This window comes from Neovison vison, chromosome 11 (genome assembly GCF_020171115.1).
Source record: "Neovison vison isolate M4711 chromosome 11, ASM_NN_V1, whole genome shotgun sequence".
NCBI classification, from domain to species: Eukaryota; Metazoa; Chordata; class Mammalia; order Carnivora; family Mustelidae; genus Neogale; species Neogale vison.
This window is the reverse complement of record NC_058101.1, coordinates 42,090,934-42,105,042: the sequence shown is the minus strand read 5'-3', so window position 1 is coordinate 42,105,042 and position 14,109 is coordinate 42,090,934. Positions and strand designations below refer to the sequence as shown.

Here is a 14,109-nt window from a genome sequence, read left to right as displayed (position 1 = left end):
GGATCAATCAAGTTATAAGAGAATTAATTCAAAATTACTTTTCACAGTAGCCTTGCTTTCTCAATGCAATTAAAATTCCTAGGTATATTATATATAATACTATATTTTCCTAAATTCCATAGGACAGATAGAAAGTTTAATATATTGGCTAGGAAAGTATTTCAATTGCATAGCTATCCAAAAGAGCAATCCAATGTCATTCCCTAACAGCATTTGTTGTAAAATACAGAAATGATTTCTTAAAAACTTCCTGGGATGACTACAGGCACCCAAATTCCATTCTGAAAAGGCTATAGTACTTGTTCCTTGACATTTTCAAAGTTCATGTGATCCTGAGAAATGATTAAAGGTTATCTCCAGAGCATAATACTGATGACAGTTTCCCTAGTTTGCCATAGTTCATAGGTAGAAAAGAATGTATTGTTTTAAGAATTTTTATTTTCTTTTTCACTCCATCCCTCAAGTCACAAAATAATCATTTGTTTTGTTCCCTAAGCTGATGTAGAGGTCTATGTATACATGGATAGTATATCTCTAATAATGATACAAGTACATAGTCTGAGCCCTACAGATCGTTTTGTTTTTATCATTTCCTTTGATTTTTTCTATCTGAACAGTATATTATTTCTTTATCACAATTCAAGAAAAATAGAAGCTAAAATCATCTTGTAACCTGTTACTGACTTTTATTTCTCTAAGGGCTATTTAAGATACAACTAATATAATATCTTTTCTCTTAATATACTTTTTTTTTAATTTATTTTTTATTTATTTTCAGCATAACAGTATTTTGTTTTTTGTACCACACCCAGTGCTCCATGCAATAGTGCCCTCTATAATACCCACCACCTGGTTCCCCCGACCTCCCACCCCCTCACCCCTTCAAATCCCTCAGATTGTTTTTCAGAGTCCATAGTCTCTCATGATTCACCTCCCCTTCCAATTTCCCCCAACTCCCTTCTCCTAACTCCCCATGTCCACCATGCTATTTGTTATGCTCCACAAATAAGTGAAACCATATGATAATTGACTTTCTCTTCTTGACTTATTTGACTCAGCATAATCTCCTCCAGTCCCATCCATGTTGCTACAAAAGTTGGGTATTCATCCTTTCTTAATATACTCCTAATATAATATCTCTACTCTGAAGAGATGTTTGTATTCTTTTTTTTAGATGCTTATATTCTTAACATGTATTTTTATTCTATTCTAAAATTGTTTGATTTGTTATAAGCTCATTTTTAAAAAATCAGATAATAAATGTTGGTAAATCTTATTTACTATTCTAAGTTTAAAACTAAGTAATTATAACTATAAATGTAAATGAGAATATAATTTCTAAAATTTTCTTTTTCACCCAAGGGATAAAATAGTCTCTACTTGAGAGACTGCTAATCAAAAATCGTGTTAATATGCAAACATTAACTGATTATTGTTTGATCTATCTCAGGATCACATTCCCACCTTGATTAATAATTAATATATGACAATCCTCTCTCTTCCTCTTTCATACTTTCATATGTGCATATGTAAGAGAAAGTCTTGCTCTACAGCCCAAGGAAACATTGTGGCAATATTTCATTACAGAGTAGATCCAGCAGGATGATTTTCCGAGCTTCCACACTCAGATACCTACTGATATTTGTTTCCCATTTTTGTTCTCTTTCTCTTATACTTCCCTTTGCCCTGTGAGGCATAGATTTCAATTATTATCATTTTACAGATGATATGATTGAGGCAGAATGAAATAAATTCTTGCCCAATTTTGCACAGGCAGGAAGTGGCAGGACTGCTATGATTGAAAACCTGTGATGGAGAATGGACATGCAAAGATGAGTAAACTGTGGTTTCTTCCATTTAAGAGCTTTCTTTTTTAAATATTTATTTACTAATTGAAGAGAGAGAGCATGAGCATGCACACAAGTGAGCAGGGGAAGGGGTAGAGGCAGAGGGAGACAAGCAGACTCTGAGCTGAGCATAGAGCCTTGCAAAGGCTTGATCTCAGGACCCTGAGATCATGACCTGAGCTGAAATCAAGAATCTGATGCTTAACCAACTGAGCCACCCAGGCACCCATTCCGTAAAGAATTTTAAGTGTGCTTTGGGTTATTGGTATATACATTTGATCTGGACAACAGTGAATAAACTTGAGTACAGGTTTGTAACAGTGATTAAGAGTTTTTTCATCCAATCTGAGAGTGAATCCCAGCTTTAACATGAAGTAGCTGGATGACCTTGGACAGGATACTTAGCTTTCCTTGTTTCAATTCACTTACCTATAAAGTGAGTTAATTATATCAATAATGCAAATGTATCATGGCAATTAATTGAGTTTGAGAACATAAATTATCAAATATAACTTCTCTCATACAGTTAACATTCAATAAAAAATTACCATTATAAAGTGTTTTGGCAACAGTGCAATAGCGCATCATAAGAGAGACTGTAAGATCATTCTTGAAGCCAACTAAGTGACATGTAAGAGATATAGCATATTCTATCTAGTTTATTATTTATTTAAATGTCACATATTATCTATTTTTAACTTATTTCATTTTTTTTAAGATTTTATTTATTTATCAGAGAGAGAGAGGGAGAGAGCAAGCACAGGCAGACAGAATGGCTGGCAGAGGCAGAGGGAGAGGGAGAAGCAGGCTCCCTGCCGAGCAAGGAGCCGGATGTGGGACTCGATCCCAGGACGCTGGGATCATGACCTGAGCCGAAAGCAGCTGCTTAACCAACTGAGCCACCCAGGCGTCCCTAACTTATTTCATTTTAAATTCATGCATTGGGTGAGCAGGTGCACTAGGTAATTTGTAAGGTTCTCTTAAACTACAATGTTACATAAAATAAACAGAAATTGATAGAAGACCAAGTATTTCAATCAACTTCATTACCTATGGTCAGACCATTTTTATAATACTTCATAATAATGGAACACTACACCTATTTTTTTACAAACATAACTGGAGGTTTAAAAAAGCTTAAGTAGGGCTTCCTTTAAATTATACTTTCTAATTACACTCTGAAAGTTTACTAAAGTTGGTAACAATTTATACCAGGATTATACCATCTCTTGTTGCTCCCAGAAAAAGAAAATTGTATAAAATTTTGAGTGAGATTTTGAAAGTGTTCAGAAGAGTTATAATAGGAGGTAGAGGCAAAAACCAGAGGAAAGAGATTATAAATGAGATTGTAGAACATTTTATACCCTCAAGTTTCTTTGATTTGAGACATAAATGAAGGCCACAGGTTACCTGAATGCCTATAATGTGCTAACTGTTGGTATATACACTATGTCTTTTCAAATACATTTGCACACTATTTTCAGCACAAAGCCATGGATGATGTTTTTGCAATAGCAAAATAAAAGAGATATTACTAAATCACAGAAAGTAAAATGTGATTTTTTACAAGAGGCAATTAAAGAAAAGGAGCCCTTCTCTTGCCCCTGTAGATAAATGGTTAATGCACTGAAGTGTAATATTTAATTACCTCTTTTTATTTTACCTTTCATTATTTTAACTTTCATAGCTACACATGTTAGACTGGGCATAAAATTATATAGTCCATTTTAAGGTACAACTACAGTATTTTTCTGGCTGATTTCCTGCTGCACAGTATTTTGCCTGTGGTCACCACACCATGGGAAGGTTTTCCTCCAATTGGTTCCAAATTTACAGCCCTAAAACTTTACCAGTGTCATGTCATTAAACAGGGGAGTCTTTGTTCCTGCAATCAATTAGAAATCTCTAAGTTCCATCCTCCTCCATTTATGATCAATCTACTTGGCAAGATGAAGATGCTAATTCCAATTGCCAATGTCTCAGGATGTCAAGTATTCTGACCACTATACAAAATCCTACTATATCAAATCCTTTCAAAAAGAGAAACAACATCAATTCATAGGGAAATAAAAAAAGAGGCTGTCTTGCAGAATTGTTGTAAGCTGTGTAACTTCAAACTGCATCCTTAGTGAGAAGCATGTATATGTATATATAATATATCTGCAAAATTCAGTGGAAAAAGTCCTTTATTTGACAAAGGGTTATTACTTAAGTTTTCTTAGTTTCAATGGCACAGAAAACAACACATGAAACAAATAAATACACGGTATAAATTACTGGAAATAGAAGGGTATTCCGGTCACCTTTTGATTTTTTAAAATACTTTTTAATTTAATATAATCTTTTTAAATTCAAGGATCCTTACTAATTATCAGTGACATTATTCTGTCATCTCCTTATCTTTCCCTATATATAGAAAGCCAGACAAATTAGCCAAATTCTAACATTTCAGTATGTTATTGCTTTATGCAAAGCTAAAAAAATATGAACATATTGTTTCTATTTAAATCATACCTATGCATGACAATGGTACTCTTCTACATGTGACACATATATATTTATAACATCCACATATATATTATACACATACAGATAAATACTGATCTGTGTGTGTTTATGTATTTACAAATTTATTTTAAATAAATGAATTTATCAAAGTACAAAATCCAGAAAAAATCTTGATATATTCTTAACTTCTATCTAAGTAGAATACAATCATCATGACACAATAATAGGGATGTTGAAAATTCCTTCTTTTATATTAACATGACAATAAGTGAAACAGAAGGTATCATTGTATTTTTTCATACTTAATCTTTAGGTATAAAACAATGCCCCGGAAGTGATTACTAATATTTGTTGGATGAAAATATAGACTAATAAATATTTATTCATTTACTTTATTCAGTAAAGTATTACATAGAACCTACAATTTGATAAGCAGTGAAAGGGTGTTAGTGATTAAGAGATAAAAAATTACTCTGCCCTCAATAAAATTTCAAACTAACGAATAGAAACCTATTAACACATAATAAAATGCAATGCCATTATTGCCAGATGTAGTGAATATTTTCCTACCAACCCTCTATTTGAAAACCTGTGTAAAGACCTCAACGGCTAACTGGAAATAACAAAATATTTCGTGGATTCTATACTATTTAAGAACAGTCAATTCATAATATTTCTCATTTCTATTAGCCAGGAATGCTTTATAAAATAAAATTCAGTTAACATGTTTCCCATTCCAAGCTTTCTTTTTTTTTTTTTTTAAAGATTTTATTTATTTATTTGTCAGAGAGAGAGGGAGAGAGAGCGAGCACAGGCAGAGAGGCAGGCAGAGGCAGAGGGAGAAGCAGGCTCCCTGCCGAGCAAGGAGCCGGATGTGGGACTCGATCCCAGGACGCTGGGATCATGACCTGAGCCGAAGGCAGCTGCTTAACCAACTGAGCCACCCAGGCTTTCATTTTTTTTAAGTGAAGTTCTTTTATTATTATTATCATTTTTCTTTGAGTACAGCTGACACACAATGTTAATTTCAGGTGTACAGCTCATGATTTCACAAATTTATTTGGTATTCTATGCTCACCACTCTTAAAACTTTTGTCTTTTCTCCTCTTAAAAGTCTGCCTCTCTACTGACCCACTTCACTGTGCCTTAAAAACTCTCTTTTTGAAGAAGCAAATAAAAAAAAAAAAAGCAATAATTTCTTCACAGAATACCCATTTCATCTTCTTCCTTAAGTGCAATCTGACTGCTCTTGCAGCTGACCCACTATCCTTCATTTTTCTGAGTTTGGAGCTCACTACTCAGTTATGTTTCTTGGCTGCTGGAGAGTGGTTTAGCTATTCTCCTATTGCGTTTGTTTCATTGCAACTTTGACCAAAATCTGGCAAAAATCCTTTGTTTATGATGTTAATGCCACCTGTTGCTTAATAAAATTTCAAGATATTAACTGAATTTATACATTCCTCCATTTAACTGAAAAACGTCCCTTTAGTCTCAGAAGGCAGGTTTTGGTTTGGGAAAAAAAAAAAAAGGACAAAAACATCAACAACAACAACAAAACAGAAAACAGAGGAAAAAAACAGAGAGAGGAAAAAAATTTCTGCATTTACAGTTATAAAATATACTCTTCATATCCACAATGATAAAAAAATAACTTTCGTATCTCTTTCAAAGTGCTGAGTTCCTAGAGAGGAAATTGGGGGTAAATGTCTCAATATGCTAAGTCTTATATAATTTAGCATACAATTTTGCTGTAGAAGACAGATGGAGGCAGAAATACTTAAATGTTGACTCAGGTGATGAATGCCATGTCCACATATGTAGTTACAAGAAATTAAAAGGAAAATAAAAGGGGGGCACCTGGGTGGCTCAGTGGGTTAAAGCCTCTACCTTTGGCTCAGGCCATGATCTCAGGGTTCTGGGATCGAGCCCCACATAGGGCTCTCTGCTTGGCAGGGAGCCTGCTTCGTCCCTTCTCTCTCTGCCTGCCTCTCTGCCTACTTGTGATCTCTGTCTGTCAAGTAAATAAATAAAATCTTAAAAAAAAAAAACAAAAAACAATAACTGGGGTTTCTAGAATTTTCTGGGCTGTGGACATTAAAAACCTTTCCTATGGTATCCATTCCTTGAAAAGACACACTTGTGACTACTACAATCCACACTTCTATGGCAGTCAAGAATGTTTAACATGTAGTGAAAGAGAACTAATAGACTGCTAGTTCATGTGGAACTCATTTTTTGTGAACTTAGTCCTATCATGAACAGGTGAAACCTCTGTCCAAGTGAGCAAACCTTTGGTGATAGATACTTTTAGAGTGGAGAGCTCATAGATTATGACCTGCTTGTTTCACAAACTATGTTTTCCTCCACCCATCTGGATAATTTCATTCTCTTCTCTCAGTTACTGCTGCAAACTCTGAACTTAATCATTATTCATTCATAATTCCACCCCAACTTCCATTTAATTTTCCAATAATTACTAGAACAATCTTCTTAAATATAGGTCTGATTAAATTAATTATCTATCAAAAGCTTTCAGAATTTAAGATAATCTCAGCATCTTCTTACAGAAAGATTCCTCCTCATTTGATTTTTTACTTAATTCCCATGTTTACCACTGACTATACTATCATCTATTTCCCACATGCTAATATAGAGACACTGCATATTTAATTTCCTAGAATTCCCCCTTCTTGCCATTCTACCTCAGGATAATTGCACAAATATTTCCATTTACCTGAATCTAAAGAAGTCACACGTGACTGTAATAGTTGATGTCACTCAGAAAAGAGCTCAGATCCCCATCTTATGCCTTAATTTTTTTATGACTGCCATCAGGGAACACCTCTACATCACCTGGTTCTGATAGCTAGTGGGGTTTATGCCCTGGATCCCACAGGACTATAACCAACAGAGGAAGAGTTCTTAGATGACTACTAGCCCCAGGGCCTGGCAAGATGCAACAGAATTAAAAAGTCTTTCTGTAAATGAGATTTATTATATATCTGTAATGATTGTGACCTGAGTGGCAGGCTTATAATTAAACATGAAACTAGGGACAAACTATAATCTTTCCAGAAACCTTGGGGGGTGGGCACTGTCTTCATGCTCACCCTCTGGCTTGCTCCAGAGCATCACTGTCTCCTGGAGGGAGATTTACAAGCAGCCACTGTCCAGGTTTTTGCCTGGTGCCCCAGTTTTTTTGCAGCTGCCACAATCCAGGGAACACCTCTTGATTGCCTGGCTCTGATGATGGGTTAAGACTGTATTCTTGTGTCCAATGAAACTGTAGCAATTAGAAGGATGGTTCTTGGCTGGCTACCCCCAGGACACTGCACACACAATGGACTGTGGAATACTCCTAAGTCTTTCTGTGAAGGGGGTTCCTTTGCTTACTTTAGAGCTTCAACATGAGGGGTAGGCTTCAGGTTTGGCACACATTTAGTGGCTTGCAGAGCTTCTCTCAAAAACCTTAGGCTGGAAATGCCATTTTGGTGCTATTCCTCTGCCTGGCTCCAGCTTGCCTCCATAACCCAGGAAAAAACTTACACACTTACCTGGAAGCCATATCTTTGTGACTGCTGCCCAGAAGTATACTTCCAGATCACCTGGCTTTAGTAGCCAACAGGGTTTATGCTTGCAGTCCCAGAAGACTATATGTAGCTGTACCTCATTTTATTGCACATTCAAGATATTGTTTTTTTTTTTTTTTTAAAGATTTTATTTATTTATTTATTTGCCAGAGAGAGAGGGAGGAAGAGAGAGCGAGTGAGCACAGGCAGACAAAGAGGCAGGCAGAGGCAGAGGGAGAAGCAGGCTCCCTGCCGAGCAAGGAGCCCGATGTGGGACTCGATCCCAGGACTCTGGGATCATGACCTGAGCCGAAGGCAGCTGCTTAACCAACTGAGCCACCCAGGCGTCCCTCAAGATATTGTTCTGTTTTGTTTTACGAATTGAAGATTTGTGTCAACTTTTCATCAAGCAAGTCTAGGGGTATTATTTTTCTGACAACATTGGCTCACTTTATGTCTCTGTGTCACATTTGGGTAATTCTCACAATATTTCAAACTTTTTCATTGTTATTATATTTGTTATGATGATAAGAGATTGGTAATTTTTTTTTTTTACTATTGTAATTGTTTTGGGGACCACAAACTATGCCCATATAAGATGGTGAACTGAACTGATAAATGCTGTGTATTTCTGACTATACCACAGACCAGTCATTCCTCCAACTCTCTCCCTCTCCTCAGCTATTCCTATTCCCTGACACAGAACAATATTTAAATTAGGTCAGTTAATAATCCTATAACAGGCTCTAAGTGTTCAAGTGAAAAGCAGAGTCAATCATCTCTCACCTTAGATCAAAAGCTAGAAACAATTAAGCTTAGTGAAATGGGCATGTTAAAAGCTGAGACAGGTCAAAAGGTAGGCGTCTTGGGCCAAATAGTCCAGTTGTGAAAGATTAAAGTTTTTGAAGGAAATTAAAGTACTACTCTAGTAAACACATAAATGCAAACTTGATATGAAGAAAGTTTCAGTGGTTTGGGACAGAAGATCAAACAAACCAAAGTATTCCCAAAACAAAGCCCAATCCAAAGCAAGGCCCTGGTTTTCATCAATTCTGAGAAGGCTAAAGAGATGAGGAAGCTGCAGAAGAAAAGTCTGAAGCCAGCAGATGTTGGTTTATAAGGTTTTAAGGAAAGAAGTTGTCTCTATAGCATAAAAGTACAAGGTGAAGCAACAGGTTTTTTAGAAGATCTAGCTAAGATAATTAACATAGGTGGCTACACTAAACAAAATATTTTCAATGAAGATAAAGCAGCTTTGTATTAGAAGATGCATCTAAGATTTTCAGAGCTATAGAAAAGATGTTAATACTTGGCTCCAAAGCTTCAAAAAACAGGCTGACTCTTTTGCTAGAGGCTAATGTAGTTGATGACTTTCAGTTGAAGTCAATGCTCATTTACCATTCCAAAAATCCCAGGGGCCTTAAGAATGATGCTAAATCTACTCTGCCTGTGATGTTTAAATGAAACAACAAAGCCTATATGACAGCACATCTGTTTACAACATAATTTCCTGAATATTTTAGCCAACCATTGGAATTACTGCTTGGGGGCATGGGGGGGAAGATTCCTTTCAAAATATGACTGTTCAATGACAATGCACTGGGTCACCTTAGAGTTCTAATAGAGATGGACAACAGGATTAATAACAAGAATTTGGAAGAAGTTGATTCCAGGGGTACCTGGGTGCCTCAGTGAGTTAAGCTTCTGCCTTCAGCTCAGGTCATGGTCTCAGGGTCCTGGGATTGAGCCCGGCATTGGGCTCTCTGCTCAGCAGGGAGCCTCCCTCCCCCTCTCTCTCTGCCTGTCTCTCTACCTACTTGTGATCTCCCTCTGTGTGTCAAATAAATAAATTAAAAATCTAAAAACAAACAAACAAACAACAACAAAAAAAAGAAGTTGATTCCAACCCTCATGGATGACTTTGAGTTATTCAAGACTTCGTTAACTTCAGATTTGGTGGAAACAGCAAGAGAATTAGGGCCTGAAAATGAGACTGAATCATTGTAATCTCATGATATAACTTGAATGGGTGACAGTTGCTTCTTATGGATGGACAAAGAAAGTGGCTTCTTGAGATGGAATCGACTCTTTATGAAGATGCTGTGCAGATTGTTGAAATATCAACAAAGCATTTTGAATATTACATAAATGGGTGATAAAGCAGTTGCAGGGTTTGAGAAAATTAAACCCAGTTTTGAAAGATGTTCTACAGCCTTATGTACTACAGAAAAATCATTTACAAAAGGAAGAGTCAATCCATGATGCAAAGTTCATTATTTTCTTCATTTGAGAAATAGCCCTAACCATCCAAGCCTTTAGTAGCCACCACTCGAATTAGTTAGCAGACATCAATGAGGAAGCAAGACCTCCACCAGCAAAAGACTGAGTCACTGAAAGCTCAGATGACAGCAGTTTTTTAACCCAAAAAAAGTATTTTAATTAAGATACCTACACTTTTAGATATAACATTATTTCACACTTAGAAGAGTATAGTATAAATATAACTTTTATATGCACTGGAAAATTAAAAAAAAATATTTGACTCTCATTACTGTAATGTTCACTTTATTGTGGTGGTTTGAAACTAAACATACAAGTAATGCTTGTATGTGGAATGAGAATAAAAGGAAGGAAGGAAGGAAGTACAGAGGGAGGGAGGTAAGGAAGAAGGAGGGAGAGAAGGCAGGCAGGAAGGAAGGAAAGTAGGAAGGAAGGCAGGCAGGCAGGCAGGCAACCAAGCTCAAGCTGTGTATACAGAGAACAGACTGGTGGTTGCCAGAGAAGGAGTTAGAGGAAGGGAGATGTAGAGGAAGAATGAATTTTTGTTGTTGTTGTTGTTAAGTTTAAATAAATTTTAAAGAATGAAATAAAATAGAATAAAATAAAATAAAACCCAACAATAAGTGAATAGAAAAAAGAAAAGGGAAATTAAGGTCACTCTTTGAACCAGGGATGTTAAACAAACAATTTCAAAATAAAGAGATTATTTGGATTATCTGAATACACCTAAACCCAGAAGACAAGAGAGGAACAATGGGTAATAGAGCTGGCATCATAAGAACCCACTGACCTTTGCTGGGTTCAATTTTCAAGAAAAAGGCCACAAACCTAGAAATTCTTTCTAAAGCTGGAAAAGACGAGAAAATGGATTCTCCCTTAGAGGTTTCAAAGATAAATGTAGCTGGTGAGATGCACTGTGGCTTCTGATTTGCAGAACTGTATGATAATATGTGCTGTTTCAAGCCTTTAGGTTTGGGTTAACTTGGTACAGAACCAATATGAAATCTTTAAAATATTTTATTGTCCTCAGCAAAATGATCTAAAATTATTTGAAAAATCAACCACACAAGTGATTCAATTGTATTTTAATCTTCCAATTAGCAATAATCGCGCCTCGGATAAACCTCATTGGCTACGATACTGCCACTGCGCAAAGCTGTATTTTAATCTTCCAAATGCATTTTGATAGTGATTTATCAGCATATTATACATTTAGAAAGAAATTAATATTTTAAAATTCAAAAAGAAGCTACATAAATATCACTTCAGAAAGGTCAATGGTAAAATGTGTGAGGAGAGAGATACTTTATTAATTAATGAATTTATTATTCATTCTTTACTAGACATGAATTTTTTTTTTTTTTAGATTTTATTTATTTATTTATTTGACAGAGAGAGAGAGATCACAAGTAGGCAGAGAGAGCCAGAGAGAGGAAGGGAAGTAGGCTCCCTGCCTAGCAGAGAGCCCAATATGGGGCTCGATCCCAGGACCCTGGGATCATGACCCGAGCTGAAGGCAGAGGCTTTAACCCACTGAGCCACCCAGGTGCCCCTAGACATGAATTTATTATATTTGATACTCAACCACAGACTACTAGCATTCTGATTTAGTTTATTATTACATCTAAGTTAAAGGATTTATGTATAATACATGTACTAAATTTTGATATTATATAGCTGTCTAGCAACTTCTATTTTCCTGCTAAGATATGTGCGATTTTATTCTCTTTGAAGTTGAAGAAAATCTATAGTGAGATCCAGTTTTCTTTAAAAAAATTTTTTTAGAGATATAGCTTATTATTCATGGACTCTGAACTAGAAACAAATTCAAATAGATTCAGCATTCGGATCAATTGCAGCATATATATTTTTAGGTGATAACATTTTATTAAAAAGTTTTCTGAAAGAGCTTAGAAAAAAAATAACACTTGAAGAATAATACCAATTCATATGAATTAATAAAAAGAAAGCCTAAACTTGTTAGGATATATTTGTGACATGGAAATGGTTTATTTTTATAATATACTCCAAATTAATTCACTGTTCTTATGCTTGTTATTCAATCTTAATATATATCAATATTGTTTGCTGATATTAGCATAAATTTATCAAATTATGTATTAATTATGTATTAATCAGTGGCAGAAGTTGCCTGTTTGTTCCAACTTATAAAACACATTATTCTTCTGTCTTATTAAACACATACATTTACTTAATATTTACTAATATTTACTTAATAATAAATTAATAATAAATGATAAATCATTGACAAAACTTCCTTTGAAAAAACTAAAATGATGGTCTAGTGTTATATAACAGGGTCCAAATCTGATCTTGCAGCTTCCATAATATTTTCAGCATTCTTTATATTAAACAACCCATCAATTTCACTTTTTAAAAATCCTATTAGGAGAGAAAACATGTTTCTATTATTTTTTGTTTGTTTCTTTGTTTATTACAGTTAAGCCTTTGCTACCAGTAAGTTGCAATCTTTAAACACTGACTGATCAGAATGAAAAAAATACAGGAACAAGGACATGTACAGAGGCTTCATGAAGAACCTTGAAGAAATTACAGTTGACCTTTGAACAATTTGGATATGAACTGCATGGGTCCTCTAATAGGTGGATTTTTTTTTTTTTTTGGTTACAAATACAGTACTGCAAATGTATTTTTTCTTACAATTTAATAATAATATTTTCTAGCTTATTTTATTATAAGAATACAGTATATAACACATATAGAAAATATGTGTTAATACACTATGTTATTGGTAAAGCTTCTGACCAGCAGTAGACTATTAGTAGTTAAGATTTGGTGGGAGTCAAAAGCTGTATGTAAATTTTCGACTGTGTGGGGTATGGGTTCTCTTAACCCCCACATTGCTCAAAAATTAACTAGATTTACATCTGGAAATTTAAATAACTTTGAAGTTTTAATAAAATGAGGTATGTGTCAGTGCTAAAAGCATTGTATCTTGGCTCTTGACAACCACACAATAAAGAATTAGAGATCAATGCCCAAAGTGAAAGCAGAAGGCAGGTTTATTAAAGCAACAGCACACTATCTACGGTAGAGCAGGTGGTATTCCATGAGGTGGAGCTGGCCTTTACTTTGTTTTGGGATTGGATATTTCTTGGTCTTTTTGAAGTGGGAGGACCTTCGACATGTAGTGGAGTGATCTCTAATGGAGGTTGCTTCCAATCATTTGGGAGACTCCTACCACAGGTTGGGAAGAGGAGTTGTTGTTGTCATTTTTATTTTATTTTTTTCAGGGTTCCAAAATTCATTGTTTATGCACCACACCGAGTGCTCCATGCAATATGTGCCCTCCATAACACCCATTAACAGGCTTACCCAACCCTCTGCCTCCTCCCCTCAAAACTCTCAGTTTGTTTCTCAGAGTCCACAGTCTCTCATGATTTGTCTCCCCCTTCAATTTCCCCCCACTCACTTCTCTCGATCACCCAGTGTCTTCCGTGTTATTCTTTATGCTCCACAATTAAGTGAAACCATATGAAAATTGATAATCTCTGCTTAACTTATTTCATTCAGGATAATCTCCTCCAGTCCCGTCCATGTTGATATAAAAGTTGGGTATCCTTCCTTTCAGAAGGAAGCATAATACTCCATTGTAAAAATGGATCATATCTTCTTTATCCATTCATCCATTGAAGGTCATCTTGGTTCTTTCCAAAGTTTAATGACTGTGGCCATTGCTGCTATAAACATTAGGGTACAGATGTCCCTTCTTTTCACTGCATCTGTATCTTAGGGGTAAATACTCAGTAGTGCAATTGCAGGGTCGTAGGGTAGCTCTAATTTTAATTTCTTAAGGAGTCTCTACATTGTATCCCAAAGTAGCTGCACCAACTGGCTTTCTCACCAATAGCGTAAGAGGGTTC

The 14,109-nt window shown here is 35.4% G+C and overlaps 1 non-coding gene across 1 annotated transcript; it reads right to left on the bottom strand.

The window, feature by feature from the left end:
- Window positions 1–11,227: 11,227 nt before the first annotated feature.
- On the bottom strand, window positions 11,228–11,362 carry LOC122890604. The gene has a single exon (XR_006381103.1). It is a non-coding gene; the product is annotated as a U4 spliceosomal RNA (small nuclear RNA).
- Between the last annotated feature and the right edge of the window lie 2,747 nt (window positions 11,363–14,109).